This window comes from Carlito syrichta, unplaced genomic scaffold (assembly GCF_000164805.1).
Source record: "Carlito syrichta isolate Samal-C Ts95f unplaced genomic scaffold, Tarsius_syrichta-2.0.1 Scaffold314050, whole genome shotgun sequence".
NCBI classification, from domain to species: domain Eukaryota; kingdom Metazoa; phylum Chordata; class Mammalia; order Primates; family Tarsiidae; genus Carlito; species Carlito syrichta.
In genome coordinates this window covers 605,595-624,756 of record NW_007258146.1, presented here as the reverse complement: position 1 = coordinate 624,756, position 19,162 = coordinate 605,595, and the positions used below count along the sequence as shown (strand labels likewise).

The following is a 19,162-nucleotide window of genomic DNA, read 5'->3' as shown; positions in this document are numbered from 1 at the left end:
TCATCTACTTCAAAGAGAACAATTCCTGGAATCCTTAAGTTATAATCTCTGGCCTTTCTTGATTTCCTTGGAAACATGCTTACTTGGCTATTCATTAGACGTGAAGAAGCACACAGAGACATTCAAGGCTGTTTCTTTAACTCACACCCTATGGACTACGTGGCTCTGAATGATTAGCATGTTCAAGGATTCTAAATAATCAGAGATTCAAAACACTGAAGACAACTATGTATCATACAGACAGGCAAACATGACAGCATATTTTAAAGGTCAACTATATTTTCAAAAGATCATGCGTACAGTAAGTAAATTATGTAGTGAAGAAAAAACATGAAAATCAAGTTGAATAAAAAGGCACACTTGAAAATGTTGAGTTGAAGAATAGGACAGTTCTTTTTGTTTTTGTTTCTAGTAGAAGAGGAAAAGGGAAGCAGACATTGAAATTATCTTTTTCAGGTAAAGGTTTCTGTCCGTTGAAGTAGTTAACATCGGTTTCTTTCCCCCTCGTCCCAACAGAGCTTTCTTGCCTTCGTTTGAGGAGGAATTCAGTCTTCTGCCATGTACAGATGATACATCAGGGCAACGGCCACCGCCGAGAGGGCTAGGATCACCCAGTTGGTCCACCAACTGGAATTAGAATCAGCAGTAATAATAAGAGTTTCCGAAGGTTTGTTTAACTTTGATCTGTCATCTGAATGAAGTTCCCCAATAGATGTATGTTTTGGACAATTCCCGTGCATCTGCAGGGTGCCCAACATCCTTGAAGTTTTCAGTACCATCACCTTCAACTTGTTCCCTTAAGACTTCTTCCCCACCAGAATGCTCTTTCAGGTATTTGGTCATATCAACACTTTGTGGTGCAGGATTACCCAAGTGCTTTTGCTGCAGTTGTGCTCCTTAATCTCCAGGGTAGTACTTCACCACCTTGTCCAACTGCTCTGCCATCCCGGTTCACTGTGAGCCAGGCCTGGCAAACACAGCCGCGTCTGGTGGAGCAGAGCGTCTATCTCTGCTGGCTCTGCCCTAGACATTCTGTATAATCCTCTTAGTACTGAATTCAGTTTGCTAGTTTTTTTTTTTTTAGTGTTTTGGCATCAATATTTATCAGGAATATTGGTCTGTAGTTTTCTTGTGGTGTTTTTGTCTGGCTGAGTATCAAGGTAATGTTGGCCTCACAGAATGAGTATGGAAGGTTCCTCCTCTTCAATTCTTTGAAAGAGTTTGAGGAGAATTAGTGTTCTTTTTTCATTGAATGTTAGGTAGAATTATCCAATGAAGCCTTCTTGTCCTGGGATTTTCTTTGTTGGGAGTTTTTTGTTTCTTGAGATGTTTTGTTTTATTTTGTCTTGTTTTTTACTGTTTAAATTTCCTTATTTTTTATAGGTCTGCCCAGATTTCTTTATTTCTTCATGTTCATTTGTTGGTAGGTCATATGTTTCTAGAAGTTTCTTTATTTCTTGTAGGTTTTCCAATTTGTTGGCATATAATTATTCTTTTTTTTGTTTTTGAGTTGGAGTCTCACTCTGTTGCCCAGAGTGGAGTGCAGTGGCCACTCCCGGCCACCGCAGCCTTGACCTGCTGGGCTCCGGCGATCCTTCCGCCTCAGCCTTCCAAGTAACTGGAACTACAGGCGCGCACTACTACACCCAGCTGATTTTTTGATTTATTGTAGAGATGAGGTCTCACTGCCCAGGCGGGTCTCGAACCTGAGGGCTCAGGCAATCCACTCACCTCAGTCTCCCAAAGGCGCGGGATTACAGGCATAATTATTCTTAATAAACTATTATAATTCCTCTTATATCTATAACATCAGTTGTAACGTCCCTTCTTTCATATAATTTTTCTATAGTCTTCTCTCCTTTTTTCTTAGTTAATGTAGCTAAGGATTTGTCAATCTTTCAGATCTTTTCAAAAAACCAACTCTTACTTTCATTTATGTTCTCTTTTTCTATTCTCTATTTTATTTATCTCTGCTGTAATCTTTATTATTTCTTCCTTTGGTTAATTTTGGATTAGTTTGTCTTTATTTTTCTAGCTCCTTGAAGTGTAAAGTTAGGTTGTTCATTTGAGATCTTTTTCTTTTTCTTTTTTTTTTTTAGTATGTGTACCACTATAAACTCCCTTCTTAGTGCTGTTTTTGCTACAACCCATACATTTTGGAATGCTGTCTTTTTATTTTCATTTGTCTCCAGATATGTTCTAAATACCCCTGTGATCCCTGTGATTGCTTCTTTTACTTACTGATTGTTTAACAGTGAGTTGTTTAATTTCTGTATATTTCTGTTTTCCTTCTGCTATTAATTTCTGGTTTTATTCCACTGTGGTAAGAGAAAACAATTTGTATGACATCAATCTTCTTAAATTTGTTAAAACTTGTTTTGTGAGCCGGCTCAGTGGCTCAGCCTGTAATCCCGTGACTTGGGAGGCTGAGGTGAGTGGATTGCCTGAGCCTGCGGGTTCGAGACCCACCTGGGCAACTTGGTGAGACCTCATCTTTAAAATAAATCAAAAAATTAGCCGGGTATGGTAGCGCGCACCTGTAGTTCCAGTTACTTGGAAGGCTGAGGCGGAAGGATCGCCAGAACCCAGCAGGTCGAGGCTGCGGTGGCCGGGAGCATGCCACTGCACTCCAGTCTGGGTGACAGAGTGAGACTCCAACTAAAAAAAGAAAAAAAAACTTGTTTTGTGGCCTAACATGTGGTCTTCTTGGAGAATGTTCCATGTGCACTTAAGAAGAATGTATATTGTGCTGTTGTTGAGTGGAGTGTTCTATATATGTATGTTAAGCTCAGTTGATCGATACTGTTATTCATGTTCTCTGTTTCCTTATTGATCTCCTTTATTATTCTTTCTATAGTTAAAACTAGGGTATTGAAGTCTCCTACTATTAATGTGTTGCTCTATATACATCTCCTTATAGTTCTGTAAATGTTTGCTTCATATATTTTTGAGCTCTAATACTATGTGCATGTATACTTATAATATTATACCTTACCAGTGAATTGACCCTTTTTATTATGATAGAATGTCCTTCTTTGTCTCTTATGACAGTTTTATTTTAAAGTCTATTTTGTCTGATACAAGAATGGCTACCTGTCTTAGTCCATTATTTGCTGCTATACAGAATACCATATACTAGGTAATTTATAAAAATTAGAACTGTATTTGGCTCCCAGGCTAGAGGATAGAAAGTCCAAGATCAAGTGGCATCAGTTGGTGAGGGCCTTCTTGCTGGTCATAATATGGCAGAAGGCATTACATGAAAAGGAAGGTCGCATGAGAGACAAGAAAAAGTAGGGGTCAAACTTACCATTTTATCAGGAGTCCACTCCCATAACAATAGCATTAATCCTTTCATAGAGTAGAGCTCTCATGACCTAGTCACCTCTTAAAGATCCCACTTCTTGATACCATCACATTGGCAATTAAATATCAACATGAGTTTTGAAGAGGGCATTCAAACCATAGCACCACCCCTGATCTCTTTGGGAAAGGAATATTTTGGACTATCTTTTCCTTTCTTAGCATGGAATATTGTTTTCCACTCTTTTAGTTTATATGAATTCTCAGATCTAAAGTTAGTCTCTTGTAGATAGCATGTAATTGAATCTTTTTTTATTCAATTTGCCAATCTATGTATTTTAATCTGGCAATTTAATCCATTTACATATATAGTAATTATTGATATTGGAGGACTTACTATTGCTTTTTTTATTGTTTTCCATATGCCTTGTAGCTTTCTTGTCCATTTTTTCTCTCTTACTGCCTTCTTTTTTTTTTTTATGAATTTTTTGTAGTGGCATATTTTGATTCCTTTCTTATTTCCCTTTGCGTATGTGCTGTAAATATTTTCTTTGTAACTACAATTGTTACAAAGTTACACAAAATGCATTCAAGTTATGACAATATATTTTTAAGAGATAGCAACTTAACTTCTATTACATATAAAAACCCTCCTTTGTACATCTCTGCCCTCTCCTTTATGTTATTAGTAGCACAGATTATTTCTTTTTATATTGCTTATCTATTAACATAGACTGTTTTAGGCTTTTTAGAGTTATATTACATATATAAAAGTGATTTAAGTATATAGATTACAATACTATAGGGTTTTATATTTGTCTATATGCTCATCTTTACCAGAGAGTTTTATATTTTCATATGGTCTTATGTTGCTGTTTATCACTCTTTTGATTCAGCTTGAAGGACTGTCCTTGGCATTTTTGGTAGGACAGATCTAGTGGCAATACACTCCCTCAGCTTTTATTTATCTGTGACAGTCTTAATTTTGCCTTCATTTTTAAAGGACAGTTTTGCAGGATATATATTCTTGATTTGTAGGAATTTTTCCATTCAACGCTTTAAATATATCATTCCACTTCCTTCTATCCTGTAAATTTTCTGCTGAGAAATTGACTGGTAATCTAATAGGAGTTCTTTTACATGAGTCACTTTTCTCTTGTTGCTTTCAAGATTTTTTCTTTTTATGCCTTGTGGCAGTTTGATTATGATGTGTTTTGGTGTAGGTCTCTTTAGATAGAGTTCTATGAACTTCTATTTCTTTCCTTCAATTTGGGAAGTTTGGGACCATTATTTCTTCTAATAGACTTTCTGTCCCTGTTTATCTTGTTTCTCCTGGAACTTCCATGATGCATATATTGCTCCACTTAATAGTGTCTCATAAGTCCCTTAGACTAGCAGTCCCCAACCTTTTTGGCATCAGGGACCAGTTTCGTAGACACAATTTTTTCCATGGATGAAGAGGGAGGGTGGTTTGGGTTATCATCAGGCATTAGATTCTTCTAAGAAGCACACAATCTAGATCCCTCGCATGCACAGTTCACAATAGGGTTTCTGCTCCTATGTGAATCTAATGACACTGCTGATCTGACGGTAGATGGAGCTCTGCTCACCTGCTGTTCGCCTCCTGTTGTGTGGCCCAGTTCCTAACAGGCCAGGGACAGGTATCAGTCTGCAAGCCAGGGGTTGGGGACCTCTAACTTAAACTATCATTTTTTTCTTCTTTCTGTTTTTCATTTTGTTCCTCTGACTCAGTAATTTTGAAAGTCCTGCTTTCAAGTTCATTGATTCTTTCCTCTAGAGGTCAAGACTATTGTTGAGGTCGTCTGTTTTTCAGTTCAGTTATTGCATTATTTAGTCCAGAATTTATGTTTGGTTCTTCTTCATAAAGTCTGTCTTTCTGTTGATGTTCTCATTTTGTTCATACATCATTTGCCTACTCTATTTTAATTCATGGGGTATTGTTATGATGGTCATTTTGAATTCTTTGTCTGATCATTCATATATAACCCCTTCTTTAGAGTCGGTTTCTGGAAATTTAAGTTATTCCTTTGAATAGATCATGTTTTGCTAATTCTTTGGATGCTGTTGGGATTTCAATATTTAAAGACTCAGCTACCTCTTCCATTCTTTACCGTCTGTTTTCATACAGGGAGGACTTTCTCCAAGCAGCTCAACTAGATAACATGTAAACCATTCTATCCTTTTCTGGGGATGCATCTCTCTAGGTTTCTGAGTATAGTCTTCTAATTGAAAATGTTTGTCAGTTTCTATTCAGAGGATCTTCCTCATGTCTGTCTGCAGTACTGCAGCCTCTCTAGTGTTGTAGGAAGCTGCGGTACTGGATTTCCACCTAGTGTCTGTCTGTGGTACTGCAGACTCTGGTGCTGGACCAAGCCACATAGAACATCTTTGTCCTTCATGGCCCCCAACCGGAGTCCTGTTCCTTCCAATGTTAAAATTTGGGCAGCTCCCTCAGCAGCATTCTTAAAGGTCTACATTTCACTCTTTTACTTCAAGAAGTTAAGAGTTGATGTTTTCTTCCTGGTAATGTCATTCTATGCCAGAAGGAAGGGCTCTGGTGGGTGAATGCCACAAGTTTTCCTAGTGGGCTTTGATGAGATTTGGCTTCAAGCTCAACTGGGGTGCAAGAACCTCTTAAGTGATTTCTAGGTTTTTCACAACGGTCATTGTTTTATATATTGTTAAATTCATGTTCCATGGAGGAAGGAAGAGCTGGGATATCTGTCATCTTGCTGTTGTCCTTTATTTTCTCATTTGTCTTTGGTTAGTGATCACGTTTCTCTGCTTTTCTATATTTCTATGAATTGTGTTATTGGGTGCTGAGCATTATGGATTTTCTGTTGTTGAGTGTCTGAATTTCGTTGTCTTCTTTGAAGAGTTTTAGTTTTGTACTAGTAAATAGTTAAGATACTTGAGGCTCACTTTGATATTTTCAAGACTTGTTTTTTAGCTTTGTTGAGCTAATGTAAGCCTATACCTAAGGTGTGGTCTTTCTGAGGTATCTACTGAATGCCCCAGTTTTCAGTGAGATTTCTCCACTCTGGCTGGTTGGAACTCCAGTCTCCCACTCTGTATATTTTCTAGTAGTTACTTAACTTATAGCTCCTAGTAACAGTCAGCCAAAGTCTCATGGGATCCTTATACAGGTTTAAGGGATATCTGTACTCCCTTGTTCACTGTAGCATTATTTACAATAACCAAGATATTAAAACAACCTAAGTGTCCATCAACAGATAATGACTATGCATATACAATGAAATATTCAACCTTCTGGGAGGTGGGGATCTTGTCATTTGCAACAAGGGTGAATCTGGAGACATTATGCTAAGTGAAATAAGCCAGGCACAAAAAGACAAATACTGCATGATCTCACTTATATGAGAAATATAATAAAGCTGATCTCACAGAAGTAGAGAGTAGAAGGATGATTACCAGAGTATAGGGAGTGGAGGTAGGATGGAGGGAATTGAGACTTTTCAATCAAAGAACACAAAGTATCAGATAGACAAGAAGAATAAGTTATAAAATTTAAAGTGACCAGGCACGGTGGCTCAGGCCTGTAATCCCAGCACTTTGGGAGGCCGAAGAGAGAGGATAGTCTGAGTGAGCCCAGGAATTCAAGACCAGTCAGGGCAACTTGGTGAGACCTCATCTCTACAATAAATCAAAAAATTAGCCAGGCATGGTAGTGCACGTCTGTAGTTCCGGCTACTTGGAAGGCTGAGGCAGAAAGATCACCGGAGCCCAGCAGGTCAACACTGGGGTGGCCGTGAGCATGCCACTGCACTCCAGCCTGGGCAACGGAGTGAGATGTCAACTCAAAAAATTTATTAATTGATTGATTAATTACAATGTATTGCAATAGCTGATGAATACAGTAAATAATAATGCATTATTTATATCAAAACGACTTGGTAAATTTCTCAAAAGTGACACCATAAAAAAATAACTGAGTTGAAGCATAACTATATTGATATAATCATGTGACATTTATACATATATCAAAACATCACATTGTACCCCATAAACGTGTACAGTTCTTTGTCAATCAAAAATAATATTAATTTAAAAATACAGTAAGTCTACTCAGAAGGCTGAGGCAAAAGGATCGCCAGAGCCCAGCAGGTTGAGGCTGCGGTGGCCGGGAGCGGCCACTGCACTCCAGTCTGGGCGACAGTGAGACTCCAACTCAAAAAAAAAAAAGAAAAAAATACAGTAAGTCCTATACCAACGAACTTTCAAGTTGTGAAGTTTCTATTTTTCTTTTTTTTGAGTTGGAGTCTCTGTTGCCCAGGCTAGAGTGTAGTGGCACGCTCACGGTCACTGAAACCTCGATCTGCTGTTCAGGTGATCCTTCCGACTCAGCCTTCCAAGCAGCTGGAACTACAGGTGCACACTACCACACCCAGCTGATTTTTTTATTTATTGTAGAGATGAGGTCTTACCAAGTTGCCCGGGCTGGTCTCAAACCCATGGGCTCAGGCAATACTCTCGCCTCGACCTCCCAAAGTGCTTGGATGACAGGCTGAGCCACTGCACCCAGCCAAGTTGTGAACTTTCTTTTTTTTTATTTTTATTTTTTTTGAGTTGGAGTCTCACTCTGTCACCCAGACTGGAGTGCAGTGGCCGCTCCCAGCCACTGCAGCCTCGACCTGCTGGCTCCAGCAATCCTTTCGCCTCAGCCTTCCGAGTAGCTGGAACAGGGGTGCGCTACCACACCCAGCTAATTTTTTGATTTATTGTGGAGATGAGGTCTCGCCAAGTTGTCCAGGCGGGTCTCAAACCCGCGGGCTCGGGCAATCCACTCACCTCAGCCTCCCAAAGCACAGGATTACAGGCTGGGCCACCGAGCCCAGCTAAGTTGTGAACGTTCAAAGATGAGAACATGTATTTGCATGTCCAATCACGTAAGTTAATTCACATGTCTGGTGTACTTTGTCATGTGGAAGAACCTTTCCCCACAGTTTGTTCACAATTTTCGTGGATTTGAGAAGTGGATGAGGAGTCCAAAGAGGTCATCAGCAACTTAGTGTCCCTCAGCGAGAAGCTGGAGCTAGACCAGCAAGAGGATGACTTCACTGAACTCTTTGTTGTGTTTCCTAATGGAGGAAGACCTGATGGAATTGGAGGCCCAGAAAAAAGAAATGGCAAGGGGATTTTCTTTATTTGAGGAGGCACTGTTAGTTTTTGAGGCACAGGACTCCAACATTGAACGGTACACGAAGGCTGCAGCAGCTATTCAGAATATAACCCAGTGCTACTGTGTAATCTATGATGAGGAAAAAGAGCCACTGCCCAGATATCACTGAATCATTTTATCTAAAGGGTAGATAAAATTGAATCCAGCAAGGAACTGGAACCTTGCCATCAACGTTAGGTGTGAGTGAAATCACAGCTTGCCCTCTGTCTCCTACTACTGATGATCCTTCAACTCTACCATCTCCTACCTCCTCTCCTCCTCCAGTCAGTAACTCTTCAGCCTATTCACTCAATGCCAGCACCTCTGTGCCAACTTTTGTAATGTACTATACTACAGTTCTTTTCAAGGCACTGTACTATAAGATTAAAAATGTTTTCTTACTATAAGAAAAGCATTGGCAGTAGTGAGAATCTGCCAGGGGAGGTGGAAGGCCACCTCATCAACGAGGGTAACTGCATAATGAATATTTGTATGCCTAACCCTGAATTGTACCCCACATCTTTAAAATTAAAAATTAATTTTTTTAAAAGAAGGACTGGGCTAGGTTGCTCAACCTACAATCCCAGCACTTTGGGAGGCTGAGGCAAGAGGATTGCCTGAGCCCACAGGTTTGAGACCAGCTCGGGCAACTTGGTGAGACCACGTCTCTACAATAAATCAAAAATTAGCCAGATGTGGTAGCACGCACCTGTAGTTCGGCTACTTGGAAGGCTGAGGTGGAAGGATCACCAGAGCCCAGCAGGTCGACACTGGGGTGGTCATGAATGTGCCACTGCACTCCAGCATGGGCAACAGAGTGAGATTCCAACTCAGAAAAAGGAATTTTTCAGGAAAAAAAAGGCTATGGTATCTCTAAAGAAATGCTTGGAACACAATTATAAATGTAGCAAATAAAGCCAGATAACATGAAAAAATAAGTTTCATTGATTGAAAACATATCTTTGTCAGCTAAAATTAAAAAGCTGACATTTCTTGAAATGTTCCAAAATAAATAAATCAAAGGCAGATGCAACTATAAAAAATATGTTCTCTTTGCTGGACACAGTGGCTCATGCCTGTTATCCCAGCACTTTGGGAGGCAGAGGCAAGAGGATTGCCTGAGTCCAAGAGTTTGAGACCAGCCTGGGCAACTTGGTGAGACTTCATCTCTTCAACAAATCAAAAAATTAGCCAGGTGTGGTGGCATGCGCCTGTAGTTCCAGCTACTTGGAAGGCTGAGGTAGAAGGATCACCTGAGCCCAGCAGGTCAAGGCTGCGGTAGCCGCGAGCATGCCAGGGCAACAGAGTGAGATTCTGACTCAAAAAAATTTTTTTTTAATTTTTGTGCTTGTTTTTTATGATATTTGTGTGAAAAGCATTATAAAGCATTATAACTCTGTTATAATACAGTACTATATAGCCAATTGAATTAGTTGAGTACCCAGGCTAACTTTGTTGGGCTTACAAACAAATTGAACTTACAAACACTATCGGAATGGAACTCATTCTTATACAGGGGACTTACTATAAACAGGGCCAAGCACAGTGGCTCATGTCTGTAACCCCAACCCAAAGTTCCAATGAAAAAATGGTTATACAAATTGTGCTGTATCTACATAATGAATATGATATGATTATTTTAAATGAGAGATATGTAAAATGGTTATAATAAAATGTTAGGTAAAATGTCAGGATTCAGATTGTACATTTAGCCACTGCCTTACCAGACTCTGGTGTGGCCATGTGCTCTTTGAGCTATGACCCTTGACATGTTTCCTGGCTTTGGCCCCCTTTCATACCTTGAGGAGGTGAATCTCTTTCTCTCTCTCTTTCTCTCTCTCTCTTTCTAATTTACTTTATAAATATACTGTATTTTCCAGTGTAACTTCTGTGCAATTCTTTGGTTCAGGGACAATACCAGCCTGTGCCCCAACCATACGTGGCCCCCGAGAATTATTTTGTTGGCCTAGCGGCCATGAAAAACTATGAAAAAGACTAGGACAGACCGGGCTTTATTTGTCTAGGTCCCCAGGAGCCTATGGTCCAAAGGACTGTGGAGAGCCAAACCCTTGACTTCATGGTAGATACTGGGGCAAAACATTCTGAAGTAACCCAGCAGGTGGGCCCCCTCTCACCAAGACAAGCCACTATTGTAAAAACCACAGGTGGCTGGGCTCACCGCCACTTTCTACAGCCCTGGTGATGCAATATTGGCAAAACCTCTCTATGAGGCCACAAAGAGGGGAGAGCAAGAGCCTATGTTATAAAAACAAGTGCAACAAAAATTAAACAAGGAAATTAAACAAGCCCTTGTTAGTGCACCCAGCCTGGGGCTCTTTCCTACCTTGGGGAAACACTGAAACACTGACTCTAACCACCACCCCGCTCCATGCACACGGGACTCTATATAAGGTAAAGGGTCTGATCAACTCAAAAAACAAAGACATGAAGTATGGTAAAGAAATTATTAAACTGTTGGGAGCTGTATGAACCCCTAAAAAGGTAACAGTTATACATTGCAGGGGCACCAGAGGGCAGACTCAAGAGTCACTCAGAAAAACCGAAAGACAGGTCGGGAGGCAAAGCTTGCAGTCTCCCAGGAAACAACAGATCTGACAACTTTTACTGCAGTATTGTTCTCAAGTTTATTGACAAAATGGGACCCCAATTATTCACAGCATAAACAGACATGATTCAAAACAGAAGAAGGAGACTATCTTCCAGGTGGATGGTGGAAATTTAAAAAGAGGAGTCGCCATCCCTAAAACTTTGGCCCCCAACTTTCATCAGGAAATTTCACCAGGAAACCCATCTGGGCCAAACAGCCCTCGAGGCCACTTTAGGCCTGCACTTTTATATTTCCCGACTCTCTAACATAGCCCAGGCAGTATGTGAGCAATGTAAAATGTGTGCCCAAAACAATTCGTGGCAGGAGCCTAAAATCCTCCCAGGAATACAGAGTGTTAAAGGAGTTCCATTTAAAAATATAGTTGAAAAACCTCACCGAGCTTCTCTGGATCTGAGGCGACAGATATCTGTTCGTTTTTGTGTGTCCTTTCTCAATTTGGGTAAAAGCCTTTCCTACCCGCACCAAAAAGGCACATAAAGTAATACGGCAGCTTCTAAAAAAAAAAAAATCATTCCCCAATTCAAAATCCCAATCACTATAAAATCAGACAGTGGGCCGGCATTTATGGCTGAGGTAATACAATTAGTGACAAGGGGCTTAAGAAATCACATAAATGCCGGTCTCGGTGGCTCAGCCTGTAATCCCGCGCCTTTGGGAGGCTGAGGTGAGTGGATTGCCTGAGCCCGTGGGTTCGAGACCCACCTGGGCAGCGAGACCTCATCTCTACAAAAAATCAGCCGAGTGTGGTAGCGCATGCCTGTAATTCTGGCTACTCGGAAGGCTGAGGCGGAAGGATTGCCGGAGCCCAGCAGGTCGAGGCTGTGGTAGCCGGAAGCGACCACTGCACTCCAGTCTGGGTGACAGAGTGAGACTCCAACTCAAAAAAAAAGAAATCACATAAAAATTACACACTGCCTATCACCTTCAGAGCTCCAGAAAAATGGAACAGATGAACTGGATTCTAAAACTACAACTAAGTAAACGGTGTCAGGAAACTCACTTGCAATAAAACCAGCTGTTGCCAATTGCTTTGCTAAAAATCAGGTCTCACTCCACTAAACAGACAGGCTTGTCCCTTTTTAAAATTATTTACGGGCACCCTCCCTCCATTGTTAAAGGTATAAAAGAAAATTTAAAGAAATGAGTAATCTTACTCTAAGGCAAAAAAAAGATACCAGCTCTAGGCTCAGCCTTCACTGCTATATATCATTGGGTTAGAGAGCAGTTACCTGTTAGCTTAACCACAGATGCTCACCCCTTTAAACGAGGAAATAATGTGTAGGTAAAAAAATTAAACATCCAGTCCTACGCCCCTTTGAAGAGTTCCATTTAGTGTTATTTTATTCACCCCTACTGCAATAAAGGTAGCTAAGGTGGGCCCCTGGATTCATCACAACAGAGTAAAATCGGCCTTCCGAGACTGGGAGTGCACTGCTAATCCATCAACGCCCGGGAAACCGACTCTGAAAAAAAACAAGCTGCGACCCCAGAACCTTAAAGGACTGAAGCCCTGCTTTAGTCACTCCGGAAGCTGACTAATCTACACACAGCAGAAGCTTGAGAAATTGACCATCAAACAAACAAATAGACTGTGTTTTTATTGTAATGCAATGTCAACCCTTGCTGTCGCCTGTTGCTGTAATCCATGCCTTGGTTTTCACTGTGGGTTTGGCATCGGTTGCTCCAGACAGCTGGACCTGTGGTGAGAGTTTACTGTTAGCACGCTTTTATCTCTTTTGGACAGGATGTATAACCATTGTCTATTGTTACTAATCTGGCTCCTATTTGTAATTTCAAAGCCCTCTGCTTCATGTGACCCATGTATTCACACAGCCAGGTCGGGTCAAGGAGTTATCTAGACCCTCCTTTACCAGGCCCATTTCTCTTGTTGAGGAACTATTTCAGGGAGCTGCAGACATAATGAGACTATCTATTCTATTTGTCAGTACACCTGCTTCAACCCACAATACCCCCCAAGTGAAGAATGGCTAGAGGTCCGTCACACCAAAGAAAAAGGGTATTTAATTAACTAAACCCTAATCACTGATCCTCGTCAACCAGTGTCTGATGCCTGCTCAGCCATGAATAAAACCTGGTGGTATACTGTAACCCACAATACTGGTACTAAGTCATGTGAAAGCCTAGCCTGAAAAAGGGAGTATAGGCTCAATAATAAGAATATATGTTAACAGCGTGCAAATAGAATGTGGTCTCCATGTTATAGTTTATCTAAATTCTTTTGTTCTCATTGGGGTTGAGTATCATGTGCCACTTGAAGAGGCCGAAGTAAAGTTGCTTTTCTTCAAAAGGGTGTTGCCACCTCTAATTATAAATCAGGAGCCTGCAATCCCATTAATCTCACCATTTTTAACCTAGAAAATCCAGGATGAAAAACAGGCCATCGGCTTGACATACGTATCCATGGGTAGGGTCTTGACCCTGGAGCCCTACTATATGTCAAAAGAGTTACAATCCCACTCCAAGCCTCATCCCATGAGGTCTTTTATTCCTTTCATTAAAAAAAATAGAAAGTAATCCCCTCCCCTCTCCGTTACGACTAGAAATCTATTCCTAACCTTGGCAAAAACTATAGCTCCATCTCTGAAGATCTCTTCTTGTTATGTATGTGGGGAAACAAATACGGAAGATCAATGGCCATGGGAATCTAGAAAACTGGAACTCTAGATGGGCTCGGTGGCTCAGCCTGTAATCCCACGTCTTTGGGAGGCTGAGGTGAGTGAATTGCCTGAGCCCGCGGGTTTGAGACCCACCTGGGCAACTTGGCGAGACCTCATCTCTACAGTAAATCAAAAAATTAGCCGGGTATGATAGTGTGCGTCTGTAGTTCCAGCTACTTGGAAGGCTGAGGCGAAAGAATCGCCGGAGCCCAGCAGGTAGAGGCTGCAGTGGCCGGGAGTGGCCACTGCCCTCCAGTCTGGGTGACAGAGTGAGACTCCAACTCAAAAAAAAAAAAGAAAGAAAACTGGAACTCCATGAGCTCCACAATAAAACAGGGTGTCCTAATCCTGCCAATGGAATTTGGCTACTTAAAGCCTCAATTATAGGAAAAATTTGCCTTGACCAATGGGGAATAAAGTTTAACACTCCTGTTGGAAGTCTGACATGCTTAGGTCAAAGGTACTATAATGCCATGACTAACAAAACTCAGTGGTGGGGGATCCCTAGACCACCCTTAACCAAACCCTCATCCTTTGTCTAACTTCCCCCACCTCGGACAGGCATGGAATGCTATTGACACAAGCATGAAATGGCCGGCCCCAAATAGACTACATTGGATCTGTGGGGAAATAGCCTACACTCTACTTCCTTCAGACCAGACAAGAGCTTATGTGTTAGGGTCTACTTGGCCTTCCTTTTTCCTACTCCCACTTACAAAGATAAAACAGTTGGGGGTCCAAATACATAAAACCTAAAACTCCCAAAAAAAGTGACGTGCTCTACAAATTGCAGACTAAAAAGATAATAAATGGCCCCCGGAGCATATTATCCAATACTATGGCTCAGCTACCTGGGCACAGGATGGATCCTGGGGCTATTGCACCCCCACTTACATACTAAATCACATAATTCAATTACAGGTGGTTGTTAAAATTGTAACTAATAAAACTGCAAAGGCCCTTAACATATTAGCCAAACAGCAAACTAAGATGCACAGTGCCATTTATCAAAACCACTTAGCTTTAAATTACTTGCTTGCTTCTGAAGGACGGGTTTGTAAAAAGTTTAACTTAAGCAACTGTTGCTTACAAATAAATAATGAGAAAAAGGTCATAGAGAAAATCACGGATCAGATTTAAAAAAGCTTGCTCATGTCCCAGTCCAATCCTGGAAAGTCTGGGACCCCAAAAAACCGTTTGGAAGTTGGTTCTCAACTTTTGGAGGATTTAAAACCCTCATAGGTGTTATACTCATGATGTTGGGACTTTTTCTAATCCTTCCCTGTCTAACTCCCTTAGTTAGAAGGTCTGTCTCCAGTCTCATTGAGGCCATGGTTAAAAGAAAAACAACAACACATGTAATGCTGTAATAAGAGTACAAACACTTAAACCAGAGGAGTGTTCTATGATCCTTAAAAGGAATTCGAGCATCAAAGGGGGAATGAGGCAAGGAGCCCTTCCCTCAAGCCTAATAAAATGAAGGCCTTCCCAGGACGGGTAGGGGCCCCCTTAGCACAGTAAGATAAAAGCCTTCCCAGAATAATGAAAGAGTTCTTCTAGCACCATAAGATAAGAACTTTCTTAGAAGATTCATATTAGAAAGGAATGTAGCCTCAATCTGTAGTGCACATGTGTAAATTTGCTGTAAGCTTGAGCTGTGAAATACCCAATTAACCTGTTTGCTACTAATATATAAGCCTTATCTGGGGTACAAAGAAACTAAAATTGTATAAAAGGCAATGCCTCCCTACATTCAGGGCTCAGCCTTTGGATATAAATCTGCTGAGGCAGGGCCGGCACAAATAAAATTGCTTCCTGGCCTCGGTGTCCTGACTCTCTCTGTAAAAGCCTGCCACAAGTGGAAAATTCTACATTTGACACCTTTATTTTCGAATGGTTTAATGTACACAAACTTTGTTTCATGCACACAGGTATTGAAAAATCATATAAAATTATCTACCAGGCTAAGTGTATAAGGTGTATAAAAATGTAAATGAATTACGTTCCTAGGTGTGGGCCCATTTCCAAGATATCTCTTTATGTAGCAAATGCAAAAGTTCCAAAATCCGAAAAATCGAACTCCGAAACACTTTTGGTCCCAAGCATTTTGGATAAGGAGTACTCAACTTGTACCCATGATTCTTGTCATTTTAAACAAGTAAATTCACACAAAGCTCTGCCTAGTAGAGCTAGGCAAACGAGAAACTTCGCAGCAAAAAAAAAAAAAAAAAAATTATGCATTTAACAATAATTACAGCTATGAAAACAGTGCATGTTAAAAACTAGAAGGAAATAAATTTTTAAGTAACAGTGTTATTTTAATTTGTATGTGCAGTTGACTTTTTTATCGTGATCTAAGACTAGCTTGCTTGCTTGACTTTCTAGTCACCTTCATGAAGGATGGCTTAGAAGGATGATTAATTACTTCAAAAGCCAATTTTTATTTTCATTACATCTTACTGGATTTAGCTGACAGCCTTATGGAGAATATTCATTTATATAGTCATCTGCAAGCACATTTTGCAGGTAGTTTATTCGGCAGGACTCACCAGGAAGTTTTACAGCTCACAGTGAGATGTTGTAAGGGTGCTTTATTGCAACTTTGTTAATAATCGAGACCATTGTTTGATAACTTTATTTTTTTCCAGGATGAAATTTTTTTAATTCAATAGCTTTAAGGGGTACAAATAGTTTTGGGTTACATGATTGCATTGTGTAGTGGCAAAAAGGTCTGGGTTTTAAGTGTACCCACCATTCCCACCTGTGCACATTGTACGCGATAGGTGATTTTTTAATCCCTTCACCCTTTCCCCTCTCCCCCTTCTGAATCTCCAATGTCCATTATACCATTCTCTATGCCTTTGCAAATTCTTAGTTTAGCTCCCATTTGTAAGAACATGTGGTGTTTGGTTTTCTGTTTCTATAATTCACTTTGGATGATGTTCAGGATGAAATTTTGACACCAAGTTAAGGTACATTTCATGTAAGGCTGTACATCTGTGTGACTGTCCCACAGTACTTAGAATCAGGAGGTAAAAAGCATCTGAAGATAGTTTTTAGGAACCAACTTAATCATATTTCCAGACGAATCCATCACAGTTTTCTTCTTTTTCTTAATATCTTCTATTTACCCCTCCCTATCATCCAACGGATAAACTTTGTAAAATGTCAGCTTCAAATTCTGGCCCCACCATTTACTGTGTGATTCTGAACAAGGTACTTGATCTCTCTGTGCTATAGTTGCCTGATACACACAAATTGTAGATAATGATAATAACTATCTCCTGAGATTCTTATGAGGCTTCAATGAGATAATTTTGTAAAATTCTTAGCAGAGTGTCTAGCATATAAGAACTGTTACAGTTTGACTGGATTCTTATGCCCACTGCCCAGAAAAAAAATGAGAAGGATAAAACTGTTACAGTAGGATAAGTGTTTATATCACAAAGCAGCTGAGTGAAGAGGATAGGAGATATTTCTCAAAACTGCCGCCCCAAGAATTCAGAGGCTAGTTCTTTTTGTTTTTTGAGTTGGAGTCTCACTCTGTTGCCCAGGCTAGAGTGCAGTGGCACACTCAAGGCCACCACAGTCTCAAATCTACTGGGCTCCGGCAATCCTTCCGCCTCAGCCTTCCAAGTAGCTGGATCTACAGGCACGTGCCACCACACCCAGTTAATTTTTGATTTATTGTAGAGATAAGTTCTCGCCAAGTTGCCTAGACTGATCTCAAACCCATGGGCTCAGACAATCCTCTCCCCTCGGCTTCCAAAAGTGCTGGGATTATAGGCGTGAGCCACTGCGAACAGCCAGAGGCTAGGTTTTTTAAAAAGGAATTTGGCAAGTAGGAGACTAGGGACTGCTGATTGGTTGACAATGTTAAGGGAGGGTTGTGTGTCAAAGTTGTCTTCATGATGCAAAGGCTTCAACTGGGAAGAACATCACAGGACTGGTGGAGCCAGCTTCTTGTTACATGTTCTGGGTCCAGGTAGGGCCTCAGGTCCATCAAAGTACAAAGTCTGAGAAACATCTCAAACACCATTCTTAGGTTTTAAAATAGATGCCATCTATAAAACAAGTCCCATGACCATCGGCTACTGACCACTGGGCAGTGAGCCCTTATAGAGGTATCTTAAGAGTAAGGTATTAGCCGGATGTGGTAGTGTGCACCTGAAGCTACTTGGAAGGCTGAGGCGGAAGGATCGCCGGAGCCCAGCAGGTCGAGGCTGCGGTGGCCGGGAGCGGCCACTGCACTCCAGTCTGGGCGACAGAGTGAGACTCCAACTCAGAAGGTAGGGATCTGGAGATTAGAGCTGCTTATGCCCTTCAGCTGATCAAGCTTCAGAGTGTCCTCAAGAACATCTGTGCAATCTGAGGCCCATTGTTTAAGGGAAAATATATTCATCAGTTAGTCTCACAGGCGTCTTCCCCCTCCCCAGGGATCAGGGCATGGAGATAATCAATTGCCCTCTATTGAAGTGAAAGCAAACTTAAAAACAATGTATTTTTTTTATAAGCACAGCTGCAGCTTTGCAGAACTCAGATCTCTGCTACAGCTTTACCCTGTGATCCTATATTAATTTTATGTAGGTAGTTTCAGAACAATTTAATAAATGGTTTCTTTTTAGTATCACTATTTTGCTATCTGGTTTACTATGCCCTCCTCTTTATCGTCTCTTTACATCAATTAGTAGGGATGAGGGATGCTAGAAGCTAGTCTTATGAAAGTAAATTATTCCCCAGTCAGGATGTCTGCATTCAGGAAAGATGACTGGTTAAAAGTGGTCCCTTTTAGGCTGGGCGCAGTGGCTCAAGCCTGCAATCCCAGCACTTTGGGAGGCTGAGGCGAGGGGATTGCCTGAGCCCAGGGGTTCGAGATCAGCCAGGGAAAGATGGTGAGATCTTGTCTCTACGATAAATTTAAAAATTCGCCGGAAGTGGTGGCACGTACCTGTAGTTCCAACTACTTGGAAGGCTGAAGCAGAAGGATCACCTGAGCCCAGCAGGTTGAGGCTGTGATGGCCATGAGCATGCCACTGCACTCCAGTCTGGGTGATGGAGTGAAATGCCAATTCAAAAAAAAAATTAAAATGGTGCTTGATGACAGTAGTAGAACCCTGTCATCAAAGTGTGGGAAACTGAAAGTAGTAAATATATACTCTACAAACCAATTTTACTTGGTTCATCCCTGTATACCTAGAATCTAGAACAGTATCTGACAGATCATAAGCACTTGTGAGGGCTATGCCCACTGGCCCCTGAAGGCTTGCTGAAAAATCACTGATATGAGGCAGATTGATGAATAGAAGAAAAAGCATATAAATTTATTTAACGTGAATACATGAGACTCTTTAG

At 40.9% G+C, this 19,162-nt stretch overlaps 1 pseudogene; it reads right to left on the bottom strand.

Moving 5' to 3' along the window:
* Positions 1–545: 545 nt before the first annotated feature.
* LOC103273465 lies at positions 546–945 on the bottom strand (annotated as a pseudogene).
* Between the last annotated feature and the right edge of the window lie 18,217 nt (positions 946–19,162).